The sequence below is a fragment of the Pterocles gutturalis genome, unplaced genomic scaffold (genome assembly GCF_000699245.1).
Source record: "Pterocles gutturalis isolate BGI_N339 unplaced genomic scaffold, ASM69924v1 scaffold27120, whole genome shotgun sequence".
Classification (NCBI taxonomy): Eukaryota; Metazoa; Chordata; class Aves; order Pterocliformes; family Pteroclidae; genus Pterocles; species Pterocles gutturalis.
The window spans coordinates 27,986-55,970 of NW_010144142.1; positions in this window are offsets into that span (position 1 = coordinate 27,986).

Here is a 27,985-nt window from a genome sequence, read left to right on the forward strand (position 1 = left end):
CAGGGCATGAGGGGGCCCAAAAAACAAGATTATTGGCTTAAAAATTATTTTTTTAAAAAGATAATAATTAAATACCCTTTGCATTCTTGAACATTTGGGAAGCACCTGTTTTTTCTTTTTAAGTAAGATACTAGGAATAATGTGGAGGACTGAAAATCAGGTTTTAAAAAACACAGGCTGCACTTCCCACCTAACCATTGTTTGAATAACTATGGTTCAAAAAAAAAAAAAAGGTGAAGCCCTACACATTTGAAAAGTCTTAAATTTATTATTTGAGTTTTGTACACCTATAGGGTCTATGGAGACTACTCAATAATCCTTAGACGGGTCTTGCGGGAGGGTCCTTCTTTTTTTTTTTTTTTTTAAGGTTAGAGAAGCCAACATCTTTTAAGTGGTTTTGTTTTTTTTTCCTACTGCAGCATGGACAAATCCATAAGAAATGTGTGTTGCCCAGCAGATGGAAACATGAAGATCGTACTTAAAAAATCAGGATCACAAATTACAGAGATTTTCCTGCTTTTAAAGGTGCAACAATGACTCCACTTCTGAAGGTATAACTGGACTGGACACACAGTAAGTACAAATGACTAAGTCACTATCCAGCCCTTCTCTCTCTGAAGGAGCATCTTCCATGCCACCACAACTGCCAGCAGACCTTAAGCAGCTTTATGCAGGCTGCAGTTGCATCTGCACTGCCATCCAAATAAGCAGCTTGTGAATTAACAGCTTGTCTGAAAAATTCTAACAAAACGTTTTTTCCTTTGAAAATTAGTCTGTTAAAAATTGAAGTATTTTGAAGAAGTAGGTCTATTACAGGGATGTTTAGGTGGGAGAGCGACTGTGTCTGCCAGCTTGTCAGCCCGGTTCCTCGGTGGTCTCAGAGGGGACAGCGACGGCAGCTCCAGCAGCCCCCGGCAGGAGGAGTGGGCAGGTGTCTGCAGCTGGGACCGGAAAGGGCAGCGTCACTGTCCCTGCCGACAGCAGTATCCTTAGGCTTTGGTGGTCCCCAGGCAGAGCAAGATAATCAGGATGTGCTTCCACCATTTAGATACAAAGAACGTGGAAAATAAAAAATAAAAAAAAAAAAGGACCCCCCCACCTTCCTAAAGTACCGTAACTCCATCATTTTGTGGAGGATTTACATGGTTTAATTGTAAAACGTTGACGTTGAGTATAGCAGGCTGCAAACGACTGTGTCCTGAGCATGTTTGTGGAGCATCCAGGCTTGCCAGCTGGCAATATCCCCCAGGTCAAACCAAACCCAAGTTACACTTCAACTGAAAGTGAGATATCAAAGCAGTACTGCAGACCGAGCTCCAGTCCTTGGCATGAACTGTAGGGAACTGCAGCGCAAAGCACGGAAAAGCCTGGCTGAAATCTCCTGTACACAACACTGGGAGCTTCATTCACACACAAATAAAACAACAAACTTGAACAGAATTAAAGAAACACCCACCAGCAGTGCTCAGTGGGGTAGGAACTTCTCAAGTACAATCAAACACACAGCCAACTTCAAACATTTTTATTACATGTGAGAATAAAAGTTTTTAAGAGTAACAAGAGGTATCACTAAGAGCTCCTATTGAATGTTAGCTTAATGTCACAAAAATCTACCGCGTAGAAGATATTAATAAGATTTTATTCATTACAGCTTCAGGAATGTGTCTGGAAGGGAATTTAGCTGCCAATTCCTGCTATACTGCTTCTACCCTGCTGCTCTCCAGCTCAAAATGACTGTGCTCAGCAGATCCCTGCAAGGTCACACGGTAACTCCCAGTTCAGCTCTGGCTCTGGGTTACTGACAGATGAAGCACAGGTACCAATCTCCATCAACCTCCGTTGGTTCCTTACGTACTTCCTCCACGCGCTCAGGACAAGGCAGAGCAGGGTAAGCTAACGCAACAGTCCCCGTGTCCCCAGCCTGCCCCTTCTGAAGGCTTTCCTCCCGCAGCAGCCTGACGGTCTGAGCTTCCATGTGTTCCACCCTCATGAAGTGATGCTGGAAGGTGATGTCACTGGCAACCTGCACGATGCTTGGCGCACAGCAAAGAACTAACAAACAAAATACTTTTTAACCATTAATCAAAATATTTCTTGGCAATGGCCTATCGTAAGTCTATCAGCTGTCGCGCTGCTAAGCCAAAACAAAGGCAATGCTGTGAAACACGCCGAGTGAAGCACGCAGTCCAGCAAATCTGGGGACACGCCACTGGTTTCTAATAGCGAATCCCTGGCAAAGTACCCCCACAATTTAATTGCAATTAAGATATTTTCAGTTTATGGGATCCAGCTCTCAATTAACTTCTATAACTAAACTAGGTAAGACAAAACTAACTCAACCTTTTTTTGCAACACAGAAATATTTAAGACAACACCCCCTTTGCTGCCAAAATCCCCAAAACCAAACACCAAAGACGCTATTTATTTACAGATGCCAAATACTGGCAGCTCCTATTGAAGTTAATTGATATTCTGCCCAAGTTAAGTTGGGTAGTTGTTCAGGATTTCATAAGCAGCCCTGGTGTTTTATGTACACAAAACTGAGAGTACTCGTAATTAGCACCCACCATGGCTGATGCTCACAGTCTGGCACCCCAAAGATTATCTTCTGATAAGTCTTGAGGGGAGGGGAGCACAAGCGCAGCTGGAACAGAGCTGATCTGGAAATACTTTGGACTCTTCAGTCTCACTTCTGCATTTCAAACCTCCTTTCAGCACATGAAATATTCAGATGTTAGCAACTGGAGGCAGCATTAAAAACAGTTACAGTTCATTAAAGCCAGATGGCTCACTTGAATATGAAAAGAAATCAAACATAAGTTGGATGTTGAATTAAAGTAAATCAGCTGGTGTCTGAGGCTTAATATTATTTTAAAACAAAGGCGCATGAGACAATGGGGACAGGAGACATCCCTATGGACTCAGGAGAAGCTACAGAAAGGATCAGGTTTCACCAAATTCCTTCAGGCAAAGGCATCCAGTAAAATCTATTTCAAAACCCTGAGCCCAATACACGGAGCTTCACTCTGCACAGGCAGGCAGAAAACCTGTTGCAGAGGTCTCTCAGAGAGGGAAGAGGTTCTTCAGTGCCTGAAACCTCCAACTCCACCACCAAATACCGAGATAAATCTACTGTTCACACCAACAAGGGAAGGTGTCTCTTTTGTTATTTCTGGACCACACCCCGGAGGCGGGAGGAAAGGTGTAAATGTCCTCCTGGTCCCTACCCCGATTTATACACATACCTGTGCTTTTTTACTTCAAGGAAACACTAATTACGTGTTCCCTGTGAGGGGAGATGCACACAACAACTGCAGTTACAACCTGCGGCCAGTTCCAGATGCTCACGTGCACTTTGCTTGTATTATTACTGCAGAAATAAGCAATTTCCACAGCCTGCAAAAGACAACTTCAAGGGTTTTTTTAACCTTTTTCCTAATCTAACACCACCAGAGTTAATCATGAACACAGGCATCAGCTGCCCCTTTCGCTACAAGAAGATGAGATAGTAGTGGCTCCAGGGGAGAAGGGGGCATGTTCGAATCAAGATTTGTAAATGCAACTGGGTGCTGGCAGGCCACTCGCCTTATCAACACAGGAGCAGATCTAAGCTAGCCGAAATGCAGTTGCGCGGGGTCCTTTACCCTAGGAGATAAGCCAGGGGAGAACATCAGGCCTTTGGAAAACACATTTGCACCCTCTCCAAGGCCAGAGACTCCACCCAGCCTGACTGAGCCTCCCATAGGAGAAAGTCAAAAAATGGAAAGGACCATCCAGGATGACAACTTAGATTTGAAGTGTTTTAAATTCCAGTACAATTTATTAAAAAAAAAAAAAATCCTGTAGCACAAACAGAACCCAACACAATGAATTATTCGGGTAGGAGCCAGCTTCATTCCAGGTCTAATTACAATGTGTAGTGCTTGATTCCTCATAGCCGTTTTTATGAAATCTGTTACAGGTATCTGGTGAGTTTCGTATCACAGTAGTTTGGAATACCATTACTTAGTATTTTCAGCACAAAAAAAGTAAGACACCTAGCAACCAAATTTCTCAATCAGAACCAAAATCAACAGTGCTGGAGAAAATTACCCTTCAAGCCACTGAGTGTGAATTTCATTGACTCTTTTGTAGCAATGCACTCGCAGTACAGAAACACCCCAACCCCTCATACTAGGGTCAGTATATTTCCTTAAAACAGCCATATCCTTCTGGGGGAAAACGTCAGAGACTCCAGCTAGACACTGCTGCCAACTCGGTGGAAGGATCCAGCTGATTACCTGCCGCAGCAAATCAGCAACCATCTCCATCAGCGCACAACAGCGGATGTTTGCCTCCTTTGAAAAAATCTCACTCTTGAAATCAGGACTCAAGAGAGGCAAAAGCAAAGAAATATTCAGAACAGCATTCAGTGTAAGAAATCTTGGGTATCTGTGATGGTAAGGAACTGTTTAAAATTCACAGATCAGCAAACATCTGCACGATCACTTCTGCTGCACTCGGATAAGCAACCCACCAAAACCCCACCAAGCCGCACTGCCGCAGGAGCGTGCCAGCCGCCAGCGCTTTGCTCGCTCCCCTCTTCCCTACTCGAGGATTTTTAACTCCAGTCACACTGTGCAAGAGCAGGGCAGGCACAAAACCAGCCCTAACCTGCCACGTGAAGGACGATTCTCGCTTCTGGTGTTTTGTGATTCAACAACCACATCAGTGCTTCTCTAAGTGCCCATTAGCTGCTCTTCCATACCCACAGCACCAGAAGGACAGTACTCAGCTGTCAGACAGGATATTCAAATTATTTTCTTGGGAAGCAAAGTATTACTTCTACGCCCTTCCCTCCTGCCCCATCCTCCTGCCATTCCCCCGCTGGAGCCCTCGGCAGAGGTCCTGCTTCTCCCACAGAGTCCCACACTGCATGCAAGCTCCTAGTTCTCCAAACCTTTGAGAGTCAAAATATGGTTTAAGAGCTTTTTTGTAATTTTATCTTCTCTTATTTAGTCACTAACATTTGGAAGCCTGGAAAATACATATTTTCTAACCTTCAGTTTGTTTACAAACAAAGTTAAGCGTTTCACAAGCAGATGCCTTCCTAGAGGCCTTGGCTCAGCACTGCTAGCGCGCTCCAAATCTTTTCAAGACAGCCCTGCGAGGCTCAGAAAGTAGACTACAGACAGGCAAAATAAAGTTTGATGTTTCTATAATAAAGTAATAGAAATATACCGATTTCACTACTCACAGCTGCTGAAGGAATTATCCTGTCCAACACTGAGAACAGAAACCTTTGGCTGACGTGCAGTTCTTTAAAGCATTATTTTTACACACACACATGAACAGTCGGTCTGTAAACAGGAGCTTATTTGCTTGCTTCTTTAAGGATTTACCAAAGATAAACAGATCATTGAATTGTCCTTTACTGTAGACATGATCACCAACATTTTCTTTAGGCCATCTTGATAGCATATTTGGTGCTCCAGAACAAAAACAAAACCTTCCTAAACTATTCCTACATTTAAAAAATAGTGGGAGCAGCGATGCTTCCACATTTTTTGCAGTTGCTAGACCAACTGTAACCAAATCTAGTCCAAGCTTACCATCCTCTGTTATCACCCCTCTAACTTGCCTCTTACAGTCAAATCCTACAACTTTGTTCTTTTGTAAGAGCCCGCAGGCGCCCAATCCTTCTTCTGGCCGCAGATGTCACCTTACAGAGTTACATTCTGTCCAAGGACCACCGTAGTAACAAACAGCCTAATATCCTTCATGAGAAATTGTTATTTCATCAAAAGCATTCAAAATTTCCCAAGTTTCAACCCCTCTAATCTCTCTACCAAGTCTGTACTCTTGTCAATTTATTTGGGCTTCATCCTTGCAAGGACAAAAACTGTGTTCATCTTAACACTCTACTCCTGCTCTTTGCAAAGGAAACCTTCCTGGAGACACGGCACAGGATTCCTGCAATCCCTTTCATCTTTTTGCCTGCCAAGAGCGTGCTCGAGTGTTCTTATCTGAACAGCTTCTGTATGGCCTCTGAGAACAAAACCCACTGAACATGAAGATGACGTATGTATATATACGCAAATAGGAACTACTATCACTAGTTAGATTAATTATTAAAATTTACTATATTCCTCTATCACATCTGCACTTCCATCCCTGCTCACTGACCACTACTCATCACAGTTCCACCCTTCCCTTTCCTTGCTACCTCCATTAAATCTATTTTAGCAGAACTCCACGTTGTTCATCCCGCCCATTGAACAGCAACACTGAGACTCCTCAAGAGAACTGCATTTGAAGAACACACCTTATTTTCTTACACTTCCAAAGAAATACTCAGAAAATACAGCAGGGACAAAGGGTTTGCTGTGCAGAATCCCGAATGCAACCATCAACAGCAACCCAAGCTCACCGTAAGTCCCGTGGCTCCAGAGAGCATGCTCCTCATCTTCCAAACCAAAGCCACTGCAGGACTGGAAGCACCTCTGCAGGGGAGGTCAGCCAGCCTGCACCACTGCAGTCACTGCAATAATAAACGTACTTCTTTTTTTATTCCAAGGTTTTACTAAAAAAAGAAAAAGCCTCTGCTTATGGCAGCTTCCCAGGGTTTACCCAATGCCCACAAACAAAGGGGCAGAACACTGGCACATCTTTCTCTGTTCACACTGAACCAGCAATCCCCAAAGTTATTTATAGACTTTTAAATCATTGCTTCTTCATGCACAGCACCTTCAGCACTCAGAAAGGTACTCGTACAACACGCCTTCATACCAGCACCCCAGCTGTGCTCCCCATCCCTCTAGCAGAGCCCTGACCCTGCCCGCAGCAAAGCAAACGCACCTGCAGCCCCCCAGCCTGCACCCCAGGCAGAGGGTCCCTGGAGCCAGGCGCAGGGTCCGTCACCGCCTGCCCAGCACACAGCTGATGCGGACACGGCGTGCCTCGCTAGCGAGCTTAGGTCAGAGCCCCTCATGTCGGGTTAAATACATTGCTGGCATTACACTGACAAACAAAAACCTCGCGGCAGATTGAAAGGTTACAGCCTGACAATCCTTTCTGCCTTGAAAATGTGGAACTGTTGTCTGTGAATGCTAACTTTTCTTATCATAGAAATATTTACCAGAGAAAAGGAGAGTCTATAGTGATTTCCTGCTCACAGGCATTCCTAATACAAAGCAAAAACATGACTGTGAATTACCATCTTAAAACAGAGGGGAAGCCATAAAAATAAAACCCCACAGATCAACCATGCACGGGAGCCGGTGGGGAATGTATCTCAAAGGCTATATGCCCCTCTGCCCATCTCCAAATGTGAATATCAGAACTTTTAATTCCATTTTTATTAAATATACTCACTTTCCATCTCAACTATTTGAATAAAAATTGTCACCTCAAGTCAGAAATCCTAGATGAGGCAAAATTCATCTTCCTGCAATGCATATTTAAAGATCCCTTAACAAAAAGAGTGCTGGGGGCAGGTTATCCTACATCCTAACCTCCACCAACTGTTCCAAAAAAGCCCTCTGCAGTTGGAGTTTGGTAGTCAGATCTTGACTTTGATCCCCAACCTGTTTTAGAGGTTTGCTGTTTGCTCTTCAACAACCACAGTGCTGTTACCATGAGATGCACTCTGACCTGAGCTGCTCTGTATCTTCCAAAGATAGCGTCGCTGATGAAATGTCACAGTCCCTGTAGAAGGAGCAAGTCTTGACTATAATCACCTTGAACTAATCTAATATAAGTTACTTTAAAACTGATTCAACAAGATTCACCAGCCCAGTGCGGGATCTATCGCTCCCATGAGAACTGATAACACCGCAGAGGAACACTCTGCGATTTCCCCGCAGGTGCAGGGTGCCCATGGTGGATCCAGGATCAGAAGCAGCTCGGCAGTACGATGTGCGGCTGGATGAGCTGATGAAGTGCAGTATCTGTCAGATACTAACAGTGCTTCAGATTGTAACAGCAAAAATAAGTGTATTTTTCCCCAGTGGTGGCAAATACGAGTTTACTGACACTGTTCAAATGCTAACGGCAAAGCCAGCGATACTGAATTGCTAGACAGAAATACCTGAATTATTTAGTAGAGAGTGCAGAATCAAAAGCCAAAGCATGCTGTGACCAAGAAAACAAAAAGAAGAAGAAAAAACAAGAGTGTGACTAGTTTTTTGTTGAAGTGAAGAACAGCTGACTGCAGGACGAGGACAGCAGCCGTGGCAGAGAGGAGGGTGTGACGGCATGACCAAGGATGGTGACAGCACTGCTCCCTCCTTTCTGAGAGCCAACCACTACACTGACTGACCTGCAACATGGAAGAACATTCAGAGACTTTTTTTGCTTTTTGACAGTCTTTCTGAAACACTACCAACAAAAAAAAAAGTACTCCTTGGCTAGTATCAGGGAAGAACAGGAATGGAAAACTGTACATCTCCTTTTACACTCTGAAATGTACACATTTAAATGCACACTCCTTTTAATAATCCTGTAGAGAACATCCTGACCAACTGATCATGGCTAACATTTCTTCAAAGGGAACATTTCTTCCTCATTTAACTTACAAAACTCTGTCTCCTGCAAATGACATTTTATTTATAGCAGTGGTATTTGCTGTATAACTGATTGGGGAAGGCTGTAAATGAGCATCATTGCATATATATGGAAAACAATGATAAAGCAGTCATCAAAAAGCTACAGAAGATTTAAATATTCAAATAAGGCAATCTGCATAACCCCCACCTGAATTTTAATTTTGCAGAACTTATTTCAGAGCTTTATGCTGTGTAGATCTGTGCAAGCTCTTTTTTTTCCACAGAAAAATGGCATCTTGCACTTTAAGAAGTGCCCACCAATTCCCAGAGTCATATTGATTTTAATTCTTGGACTAGAGGTAAAGGAGGTTCTGCCACAGCAGGACAGGTTATTTTTTCGAAGTCCAAGTGCTCAAGGCAAGAAGGCAAAGACACCAATGAGCCACAGTATGGTTACAGTGGCAGTGAACTGCATCGAGGCTCCTCACCTGCCAAGCCAAACAAGATCGTAACTGGTAGCTCTCTAAAGTGCAAGCTATCAAAATGGGAAGGAGAGAACAGTGCTGTGGAGGTAAGGGAGAGAGACATCACAGCGAACCAGCCTTACATCGGAGCAGGGATTCCCAAAGGAGAGAGAGGACCCACCCGCAGAGGACTCCACAAAGAAGCAGCTCGTACCAAGCAGGTCGGAAAGATGGATTCACAAACTGGAAGGTTAAAGCCTGCCCACACGGCAGCTTTTGACCTGGTATTAACAAGAAAGCACTGCAGTTAACCCAGTGCTCTTGCAGCCCTGCCGAGCAATGCAGTGCCAAAGGCCAGAACATGTGAAAACATACGTTTGCACTTCATATGCTGCAAACACAGCAGGTAAGGGAGATCAGGAGCTTTGCTTGTTCAAGCCTTACTCTGAAATCTTGAGCACAGCAGATTCGGAGCAGTCTTTCTTTCCAGACCATGGAATGTTAAACGTTATCTTCTCTATGTGCTCATTTAGTGGCACTACTCTTTCAACATTTTTGATTGTGGAAATTGCCTATTGCTTTGGAAACGGCACTGTTTCATCCTTAGTTTTTGTTTGGATTCAAAAGGGGAAATACCAGAATATTTCTCAGAAAACAAGAAAAAGATCATTTTTAGCACCACTCAATTCCCTGACCAGGAAAGCATCGTATCATATATATTTAAAGAAATATCATGCCCCAAAAGCTTGAATATTATAAGTAGGAAAGGGTGTTAGACTCTTTCCCAAACACAAAACTGGGGAGAGGGGGAGCCAGAGAAGGGAGAGGCAAAAATGGGGAGGGGATGTGGTATGTGTCAGTAAAAGCAATGACTGCAGTGTCATCCTAACGAGCAGAGAAATAAAAGGGGAAAGAAAGAATAAGCACCTAGAAAACATCCAGCTGCTTCAAAGACAAAATTTTTTCTTACAAACATTAACTAGTTGGTCCAGAGATTTCCAAGAAGGAGCTGGGGACCAAGCAAATCAAATTATTTAGGAAAAGACTTGGAAATTTATTTTACTGACCTACACCACTGCTGTAGTAAATCTCATCTACACTTAAAATTCCTGCCCTACAAGACCCACTAACTGGCACTTCAGGGTGAAAGCGAGCACCTCCTACATCTGAACAATGTAGGAAAATATATATATACAAAATCAAATCAGGTTGCCTATACAGGTCTCATTCTGTCAAACTCTTGGTAAAAACAAAGAGCAAGCAAAAACTCCTGCTCTTCCCCACCCAATAGCCACTCCAAGTCCACAGACCCAGTTTCTTTCAGGACTAAAAGCTTTTCTTTGCATTAGCCAAACAAATCCATCGCCCTGTACCTCTGTGATGTGAGAAAACGCTCTAAGACCAACGTCCAAGGAGGTTATTAATTTCCTGCACCCATGAACTCTGCAGCATTCATTACTACAAGAAACACCGTAAATATTTCTCACAGCCTCCTAAATTGTCAGCTTTCAATGATTTTTACTGTTTTATCTTTAACTTTCTCCACTCTGTCTTCACTGCATGATGGTAAAAAAACCCCACACATGCTGCTACCAAGATTATAGCATTATTTAAATAACAACTGAATTAAATTTTCATCGACGTTAATTACAAGTTGGTTCATTAGTATGTCAGTTACTGTGATAAAATCCAGTTACTGAGAAGGAAAAGAACCCTACTGGCTGTTTCTTGCCCAAATTGGTTGCACGCATCATGGCTTTATGCTGTCTTAGGGCAACCCACGAGCCTGGGGATGTGCTCAGTGTGATTCACACTTGCAGCTCTCAAGCACCAGAACTTGCAAAGGACAGCTTCTGAAGAGAAGAGGAAAAGAGCAGGAGAAGGAGTTTGCCTCTTAGAAATCAGCATGAGGGAGAACATCAGAATAAACTTAAATCAGAGCTGTCCTTTTCCCCTCCTAAATTTTATTTCAGTCTATCACGCACTTTTCAGATAAAGATGAAACGGAGAGTTTAGATTTTTGGTGTGTGAAGGGAAGTGAAAATGCAGAGCTGTCTCACACTTCTGATTCAAAACACCCCAAAGTGTCCAGGGAGACTCGTGTAATTGTTTTGTTCACCTGGATTCAGTGAAGAAACAGTGGACATCACGCTGACCCTGCATCTGCATCACAAAAAATCTTCCACCTGCCCTATGCCTCCACAAACAAGGAACGACAAAGGGAGCAGAAATCAAAGTGCTAACAGCTAATGTCCAAGTAAGTCCTTGCCTCAACATGTGCTATGAAAACCTTTGATGTTGCAGAAAAAGGAGGAACCTGGAAGAAAAGGTCAGGCTTCCTTGGGAATGACAGCTCCTCAGGGCTCAGCCTCAACATGGAGCAAGGAAACTCAAAAAGATGTTTGCTTCTAGACCGTACCCCTTACCTGTTTTTAAAAAACTTGTGACCATTCCTTAAAACTTGGCTATAGTTTCACACATAACTAAACCAGAATAAGGCTGTGCTACTCCCACGAAGGCAGCTCCACACCGATCATTGACCCTATCCCACACTAAACCTTCCCCTGGAGCAGACTCGCAGCAAAACCAGACAGGAGACTGCGTCCAGGCTAAAACTGCCCCTATTTATAAGATTTATAAGCAACTACTACCCCCATCATCTTTCCAGTCTGGTACAACACTCAATTCTAGCAGCAAGGATGAAGGAGATTTCATAATTTCAGTTATTTATAAACCCGTTAGTGTCACATCATCCTGGCTCTCATACAACGTGTGCGTTCTGCGAGCTGCTGGGGCAGCAACGCCTGCTTCGCACGGGACAGTCCGATGGAGCAAAGGCTCCGCTCTGCTGGAGTCATAAGAAATATTTAAGCACAGACCAGAAACTACGGAGTAAAGAATTGTTTACTTCCTTCACTTTTGTGAACTCCCAAAACCTCTCCAGCAGTAATTAACTGGCACCACCAGGACCTGAAGCAGCACGGCACATAGCTCAGTGGTCCTGCTTCTGCAGAGAAGGGATGTGCCGCAGAGGTACGAACACGAGCTGCTCCTGCAGCCACTGGACAGAGTTTCAGGCGGTTGCCACGGAGTGTTACAGCAGGCTGGCAGAGTGTTCTGCAGCACCCACACTGTGTAAATCTCCTCCTGCACCACGGACAGAGAAGCCACGGGAAGACAGCGTACACTTTGTCAGATTGTCACATCGCCGATCAATGCAATCTGACTTACGAGCTACACAGCTGCTTTTAATGAGTTTCAAAGTGCAAAACAGTGCCTTGAGACATACTTTCAGGTGAACTGCACTTTCAGCAATAACCGATTTCTTTAAGCACCAGTCCCAAATAACATTCAAGCCTTGAAATCTTTTTTTCCCCTTTCAGACTGTCTGTTCCCAGTGGCAATGTTTCCCACCCCGCAGAGCGTGCACCAAGCAACTTTCCACTGCCACCTAGCAGCCGTCTTCCCCTCTTCCTCACCTATGCATATACTATGTTGTGGACTGAAGAGAACACCAGTGCTGCTACAGATCGCTTTAGGAGATTTACACACCCGAGTCTTCAAAATAAAAAAAAACCAAACCAAACAACTCACAACCAGCACAAAGGCAATCAGTCTTCTTAAACACTGATACTGACATTTGACAGGCTCTACATATTCAACCAGTGTACAGTCACACACATAAAGTTGTTTTAATTTAACTAAATTTAAGTTATTACAAGGACAAAATTCCAGTGTGCACTTCTACTTTTTTAATCCAACAACTTGTCTAAGTGAGGGAACCATTTACAGAAGGAGTCTCCTTAAAGCTGGTTCTGACGAGAGAACCATCACGCCCAGATCATGGGAAATGAGCACGGCCACGCAGGGGTTTGCATTTTTCTGCTAAATTGTACCATTATGCCACTTAACTTATGTATTAGGTAAGTTGTTCTTGATAAGATAAAAAACCAAAGAAAACATATCAATTATGCATTCATACAGTGATAAAAATAAATAATTAGAAGTTCTATATAGATGAGGGTTACCTGTCTCCCTGATGACAGCAGTACTGACAAGCATGTGGAGGGGTTACGTGTATCAGCATTCACTAGTACTTGATTGATTGCTCCTGACCAGTTTCCCAATCAGTGCTGAACACACACAAAAAAAGTACCTGCAACTGTACCTAACATTCAGACATGTTATGTAAACTAACTTAACCAGCGGAAATAACGCGGCTTGCACACCATTACATGTACCCTTTCCATACTACAATCTGAGGAAGGAACCCTCTGTTCATTCCTTTGGGTGACCAGAAGATGTAGGTTTTCTCAGTGAAGCTCCAGCAGTACTCTCCATGGGCATCCTTCATCAATTAATGGAAGGCCGGGCATACGGTGTGCTTCAGCGTTTCAGTTTGCCAAGAAAGCCAACAGGCAGACTAACAGTTAATAAAATAAGCATCTATTATTGCACTGACACTGAACTTGTATACTTTAGAGAAGACTGAAGCTATTTTACTCGATAGCAGCTGTGTTTACACTATAGCACAGTCTGGTACCTCCGAAACTCAAGTGAACTTATATCCGACAGTAACTGTGCCGGTTCCAAGGGAAAAAAAAAAACTGCTAAGAGGAGAAACATACTTCAGCTTCTTGTGTTAAATGAAAATCTTTGCTTCAGCTGCCTTTAAAGGTACCACAACTTCATTTTCCATGGACCAGGAATCAAACTGAAATCAAAACATACTGAAAACAGTTGTTTCATTCATACAGTATGTCATATGAAAATTAATTTGTGCTCACCAGATCAAACTTCTCCCTTCTCCCCCAGCAAGGTACACAAATACATTTTAATCAACGTGAGAGCCAGTTTACAGTTTAGACTCTGAGCCACATCCATCAGTCACTGTCAGGAACAGAGCACCTGTCCTCGACAGTTTTCTTCAGATGAAAAAAATAAGTCCATTGTCAAGATAATTCAGTGTTTCTTTTTATTGATTTAGGCTCGGTGGATATCTTCCTTTCCCCTCTTAGCACTTGCTGAACAGAATGGGAAATAAAACTTTATCTAGAACTATCAGAAGCTTCGGACATCTATTCTGCACAATGCCGTCAGCTGGACCAGATCCATGGAGCTGATTACTCAGAAAAGGAAAAATCTAGTTGCTTTTACCTGAAAACCACAGTATACGTTCTGTTGAAAATGCCAGATCCATCACAACAGGATGACCACAGCTGTAAGCCTACAAGTGGGGAATGCCATCAGCCCTTAAGCATCAGCTGTGAGCTTTCTGCTCTGGCTAAGCAGAAAAACCATTTGGTAAAGCCTAGCGCTGGCCCGGAGGCAGCGATCAGCGCGCTCTGGATTTGCAAAGCCACGCACAGCCGCAGCCAGCCTGCCTCCAGGCGCCTGGCACAGGCACCACCAGTTATTCAACCTGAGAAAATCGACCGTTCCCCAATGTGGCCATTTCACTCATTGCTCAGGATACAAGATAAAGTTGTTTTGTGGGTTTTACTTAATGTTCCTTCTTGTGCAACTGCTCTTTTATTTTAATCAAGGCTTACTCCACTTCCTTTGGTTTACGGCGCTAGATGTGGTTTGGACTGGCGAACACAGATTATTTCTCCTGATCTTAGATTAACACAGGTAGAACAGATCTGAAGAGCAGCAAATTACGAGTTCAAAGGTCTCCTATTGCCCAGCATATCAAGATAGACTGTTGTCTCCAGAGAGCAGCAAGACGCTGGCTGCAGCCAAGCTCTCCAGATGGGCGTGCGATAGTCCATCTTTCCTGCAGCCTGCTGCTTTGCGAGCACTGTTCTCCTCTAGAAGTGAAGAAATGAAACCACACAGTCTATCAGCCAGTTTGCCTACTTTGTCTTGGCTTCCTTCTTACCCAGGAGAAAAGACAAAAATAATACAAATGAGAAAGGTCCCAGAGAGTGTGCTGCATCTAAAGATAGAGGGATGCAACTCTCCCTCCCAAGTTAGGGACAACATGGTGAGAAAAATGAGGAAATTTGGAATTTACTGCTGGCTTTTTTCTCAGGCTGGCTGTTTCTAGGTAGTTCCACTGGCTCCAGATACATAGGTGAGGCTAACCAGAAAAGCTTTCCCAAAAGGCCACTGCCTTCCTAGGAGGCAGCTGGGGATTAAAGAAGTTAGAACCAAAAGCCACTCAGGACTTTCAGTTAAAATGCAGAGCTGCTCTTAAACTGTCTGACCTCCCTGCTCCAGAGGCATGTTCATTATCGTTATCACAAGCATGAAGAAAACCACGCAGACATCGATGCCTGAGCAGCGTGCGTATCACCGGCTTTCATTCAACTGATTCACAAGCGAGAGTACGATGGAGAGCAGTCAGGGGGTTCCATCCAGCACTGCCCCAGCTGCTCAGGAGGCGTAACACCTTCCCATTCTTTTCATCCAAATTACTAAAAGTGTAATGAGTTCTGGTTTTGGTTGTCAGTGAACACGGACAACTCAGATTGGCTTAGCAAAACTGCACGGTATTGGGCATGCTCTCGATTTGGGTAAACCGCACCCTCACGGGCTGCCTGCCTCTGCTCTCAGTATACTTTCTTATAATGCAAAACCCAAAGCTAATTTTTTCATAGCTGGTGCATTTACAGTCAGTTAAGACAGAAAGTTCACATCATAAACATCTATTACCAAGACTTCATAGCTACCCAAAAGGCACATAAATGACAGTGTCTTTTAGAAACATCCTCTTGATCTTAAATAGATGCCTACCAAAAAAAAAAAAAAAATCACTATTCTGCTACAGTGATTTTCAGTCATCACTATAGCACAGCTTGTAGTACTTTGCTGTCAAGAGATTGTGGGCAGAGGACACACAAAATTAGTTTCCACAATTTATAGCAGCACTGATTAAAGACAATAAACACAATAGGAATAAATAAAGCAGGAGTTAAGTTAAATGCCATGAGGGCTTATTAATTTATCATATAACTAAATTAATCCACTATCAGTATTCTAAAGAAAAACTACTGAAATCAAGTGCTCCTGGGGAGCTGTTAAGAGGAAATGAGAAACTGGGTTTACTCTTCACTGCCATTTCACTGTTGTAGAAATATGGGATTCCAGGCTCCCGCTCCGGATCTTCTGTTTTAAACAGTAAAGCTGAAAATAACCTCCTACTTTAACAGCATGTACTTTTTCTTCTCTGATGCACCAAGCTAAAGACTTAATATGGGAGTGTTGTCTGCAGACAGCAAAACAACATCTGGCAGCTTTCTGAGCATCCCATCTGAAGTGACTCTTTACACCGCAGACTGGTGGTGACTGCAAAAGAAGTCAAATCATCTGGTGCCAGAGCTGGGTAACGCCCCAGGTACAATCGGAGTCTTCACATCAAATTTCTACTTCCTAGAGACTCAGACTGCTGTTGTAAAGTGCTGAACAACTGTATGAGATGTTCCCAAGAGAGGACAGGTGCCTACCGCTGGTTTGTATTGTACTTCACACCAGCCTTCTTCTAACACAAGCAGAAAACAGAGAATTCAGCTCAGGTGTGCAAGGTCACATGGGACTTCTGTGACAGTACCCGTAGCGATGATGCCGTATAACACTACCGTAATTTGCAGTACCAACCTTTTGCCAAAAAAAAAGGTATTCATGCAAAGAAACAAGAATAAGGGCAATTTTTTAAAAGGGAAAGCTAAGGAGATTTGAAAAGCATCTCCATCCACCGTGAAGACTCCCCTGACCAAAGCTAACCCACACAGGGCACTTCTGCCATAGAGTGAAATGAGACCTTGCAAGAGAAGCCCAGCAGCAAGACATCATCATGATGTAATGTCACACATGAAATCAAAATTTAATCAAAGCTTGGAGGAATCCCAGATGTTTGGTTGGTCAAAACAATCAGATTTCAATGCAGCTTAAGGCATGTGGAACATGTCAGCACTTCTTAGAAAGCCCACTATAGTCATTCATACCACACCTCCCTTATTCAAAATCTGAACCCAATTTTTCTACATGACCTCCAGGAAGCACTTACTCCAACAGCAAGTTCTGACTGCCACCTCAGTTATTAAAATGTATTAAGAGATTGTGCTGGTTTGGGCTGGATCAGGGTTAATTTTCTTCCCAGCAGCTAGCAGAGGCTCTGGTTTGGATGTGTGCTGGAAACAGTGCTGATAACACAGGGATGTTTCCGTTGTTGCTGAGCAGTGCTCACACACAGCCAAGGCCTTTGCTGCTTCTCACCCCACCAGCGAGTGGGCTGGGGGTGCACAAGGAGTTGTGAGGGGACACAGCTGGGACCAGCTGACCCCAACTGACCCCAGGGATATCCCCGACCCTGTGAGGTCATGCTCAGCATATAAAGCTGGGGGAAGAAGGAGGAAGGGAGGGATGTTCAGAGTGATGGCGTTTGTCTTCCCAAGTAACGGTTACATGTGATGGAGACCTTTTGCCCTGGAGATGGCTGAACACCTGCCTGCCCATGGGAAGTCATTAATTAATTCCTCGTTTTGCTTTGTTGTGTGCGCAGCTTTTGCTTTACCTGTTCAGCTGTCTTTATCTCAACCCTGGAGTTTTCTCACTTCTACTCTTCTGATTCTCTTCCCCAACCCACCAGCAGGGGAGTGAGCGAGCGGCTGGGTGGGGTCAAGCTGCTGGCTGGGGTTAAACCACAATAGTAATAAACCTTAAAATGTTTATTAAAATATTAAAACATATTAATCAACAGCTTTGCCTTAGACATCAGATTAAACAAGACTAATAGCTAGCTTTTCACCTGCTCAGTGAAATATCTTTCAGCTTTATCTATCTATATATAATAACAACATCAGAGAAATAGATCATATATACATTTAGGAGAACCAGACAACATCAGAAGAACAAGAAACCCCATGGTTAGGGAGAAACTTTAATCAAGTAAAGGGAAGACAGAAATTTTGCACAGCATACAAGTTTCCCCACACTAATGGTCAAGCACCTGAAAAGGCCACCTGACACGTTTATGTTGAGAAAGCTGGATGGCGCACGGGATTTGCAAGACATTAAAGCTCACCTAGGAGCTGGTCAACAGTTTGATCAGCATAAGTGTCTTGCATGTACACTCAATGCAGGTTAAGAATACCCCCTGCTGTTGCTGCACTGTAAGCAAGGGTGAGCAGAGATAAGGTGTAAGAGGAAACGTGTTACTAAACCAGCTTTGATAGAGAGAAAAATCAGTGCAGGTGAAGAAGCTCCAGGCTGCCAGTGTGATGGCAGTTCAAGTTAGAAGGTCAAAAGCCACTGGCGTTACATCGGTAAAACAGCCTGATACACAGTAAGGCAGGTACCACGAGGCAGTAACAACAGCCCACATGTGCTCCTTGCATTCTTCATATTGGCCAGAAATATGAATTTGCCCATTGCCCAATTTGCCCACAGCAGGAGGTTTGGAACTAGGTGATCTCCAAGGTCCCTTCCAACCCAAACTATTTGATGATTGTATGAAATCAGGCTTAACTGGCATGAATAAAAATTAGATATGCTTCCTTTCTGCTTTAACTGGAAGAGACAAATATGTTCACTGCAATTACCTACATATAACAATGACTAAAAGGCTGCAACAGCCGAAAACAAGAATTTTCCTTAACCTTTTTCTTTTTTTGTCCTCAGAAGGAAAAGGTTGTTATGGAAGGTCTTCAAGCAACAAAGAGCTGGCAGGTAACAAAAATGGATCATTACATTTTGTGCATTATGTGCACATTAAACCATGGCCACTCTGTTCCAGGTCTTCTCACTCTGGCATACCATTATTTCTGGGACACAAGAGTCCACAGTGCAACCATGACAAGCGGAGACACAGCCGGGGTCCTCTCATGCCCTAGTACTTCCTTCCTCTGATCAAGATTCAAAATGTTTCTTCCAGCCACTGTATTTGCTGTAATACTCTTCACCTTTTGCCCAAAAGCATGCTGATAGCACGAACAAGCAAACATGAACTCTCTCATTTTCCTCAAGTCACTTCATATAATTTTAAGGGGTTCTTGTATTCGGGTAGATATGATCTTGTTTCTATTCTAACACAATATTCCATTTCAGTTTTTAAAACCTGCCAGGCAACCCACAAAAACCCAGAAGGCACTTTACACCTCTTATCTGCAGAACTCTGAACTGATGTTACTGCAAACTTTGTGTTATTTTCATGACAGGACAAATGGTTTCAGCCTTTTTATTATTTATATAAAGTCTGCAAAGGCTTTGTCATTTTGCAGGGGAGAGGGTGGTAAGAGGATAAAGAGGTAAACCAGCAAAGGCTTGTTTTTCCAATGTTAAATTTTATCTGTCTAGCAAGATTATAGTGTCTAGGTCGATGGGAAGTTTTAGCCTAAGCTCACTCTGCTTTTTAAATAGAAGTTAGCAAATATATAATGAAAAATTATCAGAGGATGTTAGTTATCACTGCAACTTTCTATAGAGGACTGTCAAAACTATCTTTTTAGGCTTAAAACATGACAATAGAACTGGATTATTTTGATAAAATCAGGTTAAGGAAGAGCCACACATGAATCCTTACTGACTGAGCTAAGGGAGTAACAATACAGAGAAGTTAAATAAAGTTAAAGTTAAAATAATCTTGCTAAAAGTTATTGGTTTACAGTTGATTGGTTATTTAAGGGAACAGGATAACAAGTAACAAGGATCAACTCTGCATTATCGTGTTTGCAGCAGAGCTAAGGCAACGGCTTTGTACTTTATAATTTTTTAAAAAAATTTCCAAATCACAGACTGCCCTTTCTCTGTATTTTCAGGTGGATGAACTAAAACCAGGGTCACTTTCCACTAAGCATCCTCCACCTGCTTCTTTGAAGCAAACTTTAGACAACAGATAGAGAGAAATGTCATGCACATTTGGGGACCCTGTGTAACTTTGTATTAGTGGTAACTGAAATAAATCAGCCTGTTGGCAGAGAAGGTATTTTATAAATAAGTCAATTAACGGAGCCATCTCAAATGTACATCTACAGCCTGCAAACACATACATGCACACCTAGTTACAGAACAACCCCAATGACTAAGAAAACAAAACAAAACAATGTCTGAAAGCAAGTGTTGGCAGAAGTACATCCCTAGAATTACACTGGCAATAATAATTAGGCTTCAGAATTAACAACCCAGTGTCAAAAGTGGGAAGATACAAACATGCACGAAAGGTAAGACAGAGTGTTGGTGCCTTAGGTCTTTTTATAAAAATACCTGACTCTTATAAAAGTGGCAATGGTAAAATGGCAAATTTCTGTTGTGGTGGAACCCAGTCACCTCTGAGCACAGACAACTGCCCTGTATTTAATCTGTTCTGTAAGTCATTCTCTACACTTCTTCAGCACCTACAGCACATGGAAACCATTGAGCCCTGGAACTTTTTGTATGAGGAAGCATCAGAAACATCTAGAATACATTTGTACAATACAATAGTACACTATAGCAACGTCCCAAGCTATTACGATGATTCACAAAGATTTTCAACATTCAGCATCAAATGAGACTTGCTAAAAACCCAGGGAAAGTTTGTTCTATATTTTATTTTCAGAAGTCTCTACCTTCCCCTTGCTGCGGTTCTCCACCAATATTCAAATTTCTCCCTAAATTGTTTAACAACATACATGATAGTCACTCTTACAGTCTTCAAGACCCAAATATTTGCACTGCAATTCCACCACTAATTCAATCCATCCCAAAACTTGGTTTAGCCACCGTAAGGACCTGTTCCCCAACCCCAGCTCCATTGTCCAGAATCACACTGACAACAGCTAATCATCAAACCTATTATAGAAGAAGTTCCTCAAAGGACTACAGTCACTTAAAGTAATTTAAAAGCTACTGTGAAACTTTCAATGCAAGACATATGTTGGGGAAGTGGCAGTTTCAAACCAAAGCCTAGGACTTCTCTGTCCGACATGAGCCACCAGGAAACATCCTCAGGGAAGGATCTGAGTCACACGCAAGTATTTCAGTTCATGAAAAATACTATTAACACATTTAGGTTCCTCCACTTGCATTTCCTACCAGCTCAGGAGAAAACAAGCATGCTCATCTCTTGCAGAAACAGGGTCTTCAGCGACTTTTTCTGAAAGGATTGTGCCTTTTTGTAGATTCAAAATGCAAATGCACTGGTTGCAACCTGATTCCAGGAACCTGTTCATCTGAGCAGCGTGATTACACACTTGCTTTCTCCAGCTGAAAAGCATAGCTGCTTTTAGTTTCTAATTGTGTATTTTTTAATGATTAGTTTTATCAAAGGAACTAAACTGACAGCTCGAGCTATTTTACAAAAGCAGACAAACACAGCATCAAGTATACCAGGTAAAAGATTAAATGAGGGAAGGATGTTTTTTGACTAATAAAACCTATTGCATTGCCTTTTTTTTTTTTTATGGTAAGTTCACTCAATATAAGCAGCAATTTTTCTATAAACTTGCACACAATATTTGAGCAGAGAACAAGACATGCACATCAAGTACTGTAAGAAATTGGCACTCCTTCTTTACTATAATTCAAAATATTTCCTTCACAGAGAATTTTTTTTTTTGCACAAAATAACTCATGAAATAATGGCACTAATATTTTATCAAGCTATCAGTCTAAAGTATTAAATAGTCCATCGAAATTGTAATACTTAACTCCAGAGCACTGGGAAAGAGATGAGGTTTTGAATGGTATCAAGAGCATAAGAGAAGAGCATTCAAAAGACATTCTGAAACCTCTTGACTGTGAAGTTCATGTTCAATCCTGATCTCTATACTCATCTGCATTTTTCTTTTGCCACCTCCTTCCCAGCTTTCCTTTCCCACAGCTTTTCTCTCCATCAAATCAGACATCATCCATGTTTGTGAAACCAAAACAGCTGCAGCTCCTGAAGGAAGGAGGTCCAAGAGATGGACAGCCCACCAACTTCAGTGACTTGCATACGCCTACAGGTCCTCATTGCTGACACAGAGCTGTGGCGAGCAGGTCAGCGTGTCTACATACAACCTCACCCCTCTAGATGGAATCAGAATATTTGTATCATAAAAGCCAGTCCTGATAAAGAAATGCCTCTGTCTCCAGCCAGGGAATGCTTCACTGCCAGGAAGATAGGTGCTCTAACCCAACTCCTGCCATTAGCATAACACTAAGCAGCTAATTAGCGGACAAACAGGGAGTGACACAGCAGATGTGTATTTACTACAACACAGCATTAGTGTTTATTACAAAATTCTACAGAGAATTTTCAAGTTCTCAGCTTAAAGCAGACCTCAGGCCATAGGTCCTACTAAAGGTTTTAGGCACCAATGTTGATCGCTTCCATCAGAGCTGGACTGTAAATGCTTTGAGGATCAGGGTCCAAACTACTGAACTTTGGGAAGCGACCGCTGGTGTGGATATAACAGGAGAGAACAAGCTGTCCCCATGCTGCCTTTGGTTTCTCTTGCCGTCTGAAGCACTCACCCCCTGTCTGAGAGGACAACTGTCCTTAGCGTGAGAAAAAAGCAGAAGCAGCACTTCATTTTCTGCCTTTTTTATAAAAGAAAGATTAGCAAGCTGTAAAGGAAAACTCTCCACCGAGCTGCCCGGAAGTGCAATGCTTGCACAAAATCACGCTGCCCGTTACACCAGCAGACATCATCCTTTTCACATCCTCTCAAAAAGTGTTTCCCTGAGGAAACTAAATCAATAATCTTAAGCAATAGCAACTGCACAGACAAAGCAGACTGCTTTAAGTATAACATGAAAAAGCACTGTTCATGTTGTTTTTAGGATTATGTGTTTTAATTACACTCCTTCACCCTCCTTCTTGCTTTTTAATTGAATTTTCTTTTATCTTTAGAAGGCTAACTTTATTCATAAGAGGCTGTGGATGGCAGAGTTCAATCCTTTCGCTGCAGAGTCCTGAGGTCTCCCACTGCTTTCCAAGATCTCATTCGCATTTTGTTTTAAAAGGGTTCGAGCTCAGATTAGCAAATACATTTTTAATGGAAATAAATGCATATCTAATGGAGGAATGTCAAAACGATAACAAAAAAATCTTCCTTTTGTATCTGAAGGGATCCCAGAAATATCAATGTCCCAACCTCCATCTAAAGGGCTTAGAAAAATTCTATTCAACCGGTAGGTACTTAGAGGACATACTTATTTACGATCTATTTAAAATTACAGATTTGGGTACCATAACATGCTCTTCGTTCTGCCTTTAAGATCCCACAAATCTCACAAAGACAAGCTGGCTTCAATACACTGCCATTGTGTCACCCATACACGCTCTGGACTGTCTGATGCCCTGATGCTTAACTTTTCATACATGAAAAGAAAATCCTTTTCTTGCTATCATTACTTACAGTGCCGAGTGTGGCCACTATTTCAGTTCCACTGCCAGCACATCTCTTAACATTATGTCCAAGCAGCAATAATAAAAGGCTAAAAGCACAGAAATATGGCTACTTCTTGCTTACAGACTGGATTACTTAATACACTTCAGGTGTTAAAGCAGCATCTTATCCTTTCCTGTGAAGTACGTAAATTGAATTTCACAATAGGCTGAGAAAACATTTCAGAGCAAGAAGGCCTTAAATGTGGCATTTTAAGTCTAGAAAACCGAGAAAACCACACACACTGGGCTGGCTATAAAGCCAGTATAGGTCTTAGTGGATTGATTAATTCTGAGAGACTTCAGGCATCAACATAAATAATCTTCAATAGTCCCCACATTCGATCTTGGAACATCTTCAACCAACCACGACCCCCACGCCTCCTGATGGGGAGCCAAACGGCTCCTGTTTCCACTGCAGCTCCTGACCCGCTCCTGCGTTATCCAGTGAAACGCTGTTTTAACTTCCTAAAGCTCCATTTGAGTTACTGCTAAGACTCTTCCACTTTCTGCAAGTAAAAACTGTGGCGGCAAAGCACAGCTTTCCCCTGTATCTTTTCATCCTAGATGGAATTACAGTATCACGAGCTGTGCTAGATGACGGAATTCTCTCTCTCCAGGCAATGCCACAAAAATACGGCCTTGCCTTTTGTTATTGCTCATTAACTGACACGCTTCCTTCCTATTCCTCCCTTTAAAAAGTACTGAAAGCTTAAAAAAGAGGGAAAAAGAGAATTTAAAAAAAAAAAAAAGACAATAGCTTTCAATGATACAAATTTCCAATCACAGAAGGTTAACAGGCCTAAAGGCCTAAGAACAGCGACAGCACAGGGTCTGAGTGAGGATCTCCCCGTAAGTGATGATGTTCTGATTACCCCAGCATCGGGATTGTGGTAAAATTACACGAAAATCTGTTCTCGTTTTAAGATACTTTTTTTTGCACTTCTGTTTATACAGAGAGAAAAACAAGACTTGAGCCTAAGGGTTCAAAAGACAGAGTGCAACTGAAAAACATTCCTCTGTTTTTAGGAGTACAATTTCAGAGCCTGATCCTGACAACACTGGAATATTTACACTGCTGTAAAAAGTGTTTGCAAATCTGTACTTTTTTAAAATTGAACTATTTTTGCAGCCCTGTCCCTGCGAAGTTCAGTGCATATTTTTTCAGGCATCACTCTGCTGGCACGTGCAATCTTATTTCTGTTAACACACAAATACAAAAGAGAGATAACACTCTTCTATTCAAGTTCCCCTTCAACATTTGAATCAATAGTTGTGATTATTAAAACAGAATTTTAATTTTACAGCAGGATGTAATAAAAACAGTGCCTCAGAAAAATCAAAGGACAACCTTGTCCTGAAAACACTACCTTAAAACGTTCTTTTATGAAGTCTCCGAGATTTTCTTCCCCTGTGTCAATATTCTCCATCTAACTGAAGGCCCATGCAAATTCTTAAGCACTAAAACCACCAGAAGTACCTGGATGTATTACAATCACACGCTTCCGCTGGGAGAGTCAATTTTAAATATACTCTTGATTAAATGGAAAAGAAAACCATTTCCCTGGATGTGTTTAAGCAACATCTCTGCTGACAGACCAAGTCTGTTTTGATTTGCTCCGAGCAGATATGGGGTTGCTAGCAAAACATTAAGTGGGAAGTGCAGTGCTGGAGGTAAATTATACCATCGCACACTTAAGTGCTGCCCTCCGCTGCGACCGGAAATTGCACAGACAAGCACTGCCATGATCACTTCTAGGAGTAACAAGAACGTAAAGAAATGAATTATCAGATCTCTGTGCAAAGCAAGCACATAAACTGAGTGAAGAACTGGCCTAGAAAAAAATACTCCCTAAAAGCTTTCCAAAGCTGAGGTCAACATCTCCGCAGCATCTTAACTTTAACTCTTGGAAGGTACTTTGTTAGCATTATGGCTACAAAAAACAGTCTTCTAAACACCCAAGATTAAAAGCTTCTTTTTCTACACCAGGGCTGGGCACATCCAGAAGAAGTGAATGGCCACAACACGAACAGAAAACTGCTGAGGTGCAGAGCAAGAACGAATGGATTTTTCAAAAGGGCCCAGAGAAAAACACTCATTAATAGCAAAATGAAATCACTTTTCTGGCTTCTTGATTCAACAACCTCTAACATATGAACTGCCTTATACAGAAGTAATTCACGTAGAATACCAATCCTTTGGATTGTGGTATATTCCCATATAATATGGACCAAATGCTAGATCCATGTTCTCCCATGCACACCACACAGGTGTCAGATGGGGAACTCCACAAGGGTCCGCACAAGGAGACTTGAGCTGATCTCTTCCATTTAGACTTGGGACGGTTGTTCGGCCACTTTCCAAGCTGAAGTAGCCAGTGTTCTACTCACACCATAGCATGTAGGCTTGGTGGCTGCATGGAGGCCTGGAACACAGACCTGAATTAACAGCATTTTAAAAACTTCACAACCTGCGAAGTTCAGAATAAGATTTTTTAGATATATGATATTTGAAAATATCAGTGTTAAATTCAATTCCACATGCTGCACAGCAGATCCAGTCAAAGATAACTTCATTTAACAAAATTTCATTATTTAATGAAGTTAATTCATCAAATAACTTGTCAAGAAGGAAGAGTTTTATGAAGGATATGACACAACCTGGGCATTGAGGCCAAAACCAAGTTTTATGGTCACCTCAGGTAACAGGGTGGTCAAAAAATAACAGGAAGACGTAGGAATTGGTATCAGCATTTCTGGTGTATAAATCTTCCACCATCACAATGAGAAGTTCCTTAAACTAAGAAAGAATTGCACAGTGTAAGTGCTAAGAAGCACCACTTTAAGAGCCTTTTGCCCATGGAAACATTTTTTTCAGCATTAATATTGCTATAAGGATGCAATTTAGTTTTATCCAATTTGATTCCTTCTCTCCCTGCCCTGCATAATACCCGCACTAATGTCCAAAGGCCAACACCGACAGCAGCCAGCACCTTGTGCACATCTCCCCGGAGCTCCTGGCATTCTGCTTCCCATGCCCTCTGCCTGTGAGCTGGGTACAGCAGTACCTGCCTGGCACAGCAAACAGAAAACCCATCGGACTAGTGCACACTGCTCAGGTTTCAACTGTGGGAAGCTCCGAGCACCATTAATTCCCATTCAGCGTCTTCAACACAAGTTAAGGAAAGCAAATATTGTGCAAGCTTGGTGTCCACAGATGCAGTACCATCTTTCCAGGACCTACTATTGTCCACAAGAGACTTGAATGATTTTGGAGCATTTTCTGAAAGATCATTTCATAAGTTAAAGGCTGATGATAAAGATAGAAAGTAATGATAGAAATGAAAAGTAATTTTTCACAATACAAGGAGGACTAACGAGTCTGTACTGAGTCCTGCTTTTCAAGAGAAGCACACAAACATGAAATAAGTGCAAAGTTTTAAGACAATACAGAACTATTTAAGAGATGAAAAATAAATGTTGTTCGCTAGAACTACAGAAGGACAACAGAAGATGAAATTAAAGGCAGGATAATAAGACATTGAGAAAGAAATAACCTCACCTATACAATGAGATCTAAACTAGCTACTGCAACTCAGTAATTTGAAATTGTTACGACTAATTCTCTTGGAGCATCAACCCCATACTCATTAAGAGCCCCAAGTAATGGAGAAAAAAACAGGAAACACTGTGCTACAATTCTAGAAAACCAGAGCACCTGGAGACAGCAAGTAGTGCTGGTGTCAAAAAAACAATGGCGAGACTAGACGATGCACAAAAAAGGTACCAAAGAAGATGAGAGGCTTGATATACTTCTATACTAACAGAGATGGACGTATAATTCAGTTCTACAGGGAAGTTAAGAAATACCCACAGCCAGAAAGAGCAGTCCTGCCCTGCCCAGCCCAGCACTGCACACACACACAAGCTGTGAATAGGCTTCAGCACCTTCTGTACAGTAGAACTGGTTCCTTCTTCAAGCTGAACAGCACAACTACAGAAGAGTACAATAGAGATGTTTAAAATCAAAACTAGTACGAAAAAGAAGGAAAAGTTATTCACTATTTCTCCTACCGCAAGAACCAGAAAACACAGGCTGAAGCACCTTTTCATGTTGCACATGATTACACTGCAGCCTCATAACCACAGGAAGTTGTGGATTCAGAGAGGATTAGCCAAACTGCCAGAGAACAGGTCAAATCGCTGGCTCCTACGCAGCCTACGCAGCTGCGTCACCGTCTGTGAGAGGGACCGTGGTCTACTTCACTGCTTCTCACCCTCATTTCAAAAGGTTTTTGAGGTGGGACATGGGACCAGGTGTCCTCCTGATCTGACACATTCAGGCAGTTCTTACGCTTGTCACAACTTAAGCCAGACTTGAAGCCGCTCTTCTTCCAGCAACACAGAGAAACTTCTCAGCCACTTCCAACAGCTGCCACGCTGGTATTTCTGTTTCATCCCACCACTAAGGTAGAATCTCAGAAGGGTTAATTTTATACATTGAAGTGGGTTTTGCCATGCTGTTTGTGAGAAATCAATTTTTTGCACTGTGGTAAGGCAGATTTCTCCTTTTGGGGCAGATAATAAAGAAATCATCCACTATTAGTCTTTAAAATCCAAAACACACTGCTTGGTTCAGAGAC